This window comes from Cyprinodon variegatus, unplaced genomic scaffold (genome assembly GCF_000732505.1).
Source record: "Cyprinodon variegatus isolate N-32 unplaced genomic scaffold, C_variegatus-1.0 Scaffold79, whole genome shotgun sequence".
NCBI classification, from domain to species: Eukaryota; Metazoa; Chordata; class Actinopteri; order Cyprinodontiformes; family Cyprinodontidae; genus Cyprinodon; species Cyprinodon variegatus.
This window is the reverse complement of record NW_015150532.1, coordinates 1,434,707-1,435,771: the sequence shown is the minus strand read 5'-3', so window position 1 is coordinate 1,435,771 and position 1,065 is coordinate 1,434,707.

Genomic DNA, 1,065 nt, shown 5'->3' with positions numbered 1-1,065 from the left:
GAAACCAATTCCAGTGAATTTTTTTTTACTTTTACGGAATATATATATATAAAAAACTCTTCCTCACCCACCGCAGGAGCTCTCCCTTTTTTCCTCCAAGCTCTCTCTCTCTAAACAATTTTTTCTACCATCAATAAAGTGAACTAGCTTTATTAATTCTCTATCACACAGTGATTTAGCTCTTTCAATTGTAAGTTTAATCTATCTTAGACTTAGACTACTTTTATTGTCATTTTGTAAACAATGAGTGTATACAAAATGTTAAAAAAAATCACGGTGCAAAAAATTATATAATATTATATATAATATTGATAATAATATTGATAATAATATTGATATGGTCAGTCGGTGACATGATCTACAGTTTTTTCAACATTCAGGGGAAGAAACTGTTTATGAATCTGCTGAACTTGCATTGAATACTGCGAATCCTCTTATCAGAGAGCACCGCCGGTATGTGGGGTTCTGTGCGGCTCTGACGGTAAAATCATATTTTAAGGCAGGGTCATACTCTTGATGAACTGGTTGCACTGACAATTTTTTGAGGTAGACTTTTTCACTTAAAAAATACTATAACTACTTACAAACTTGTCACAGCATGTATAGCAAAGCCACTCTGCTATTGAAAGGAGGAGCGGAACAAGCACCAGATGCATCTCTGAACACTTTACTTGACCTTGATGTGGACAAGCATCAAAGATGAAGCAGCAGATTCTTCTGCGGTTCGATGTGACCGTAGCTTTAGAATCACACTTCTCTCTCAACATCTCTGAATGGCATGAATCCCCAATAACAATAGATGACATGATGAATAAGGACAACTTGTCTAATTGCAAAACATTCACTATAACCTCAGTCCATCAGTGGTCTTAGGTCAATGCTAGTTAGCTATATGTACTTCCTGTTAACTGTCTGGTTAATTCCCTTCATTGGCTCAAAATTTGTATCACCTTACAACGGAAACACAGCTTTAGACAGTTTGCAATAACCACTGTTACGGCCCCTGGCCTTTTAAGACTGTGCAGGCTTTTCCTTATGCAGGTTCAGCTCTGACAGAACTCCCTT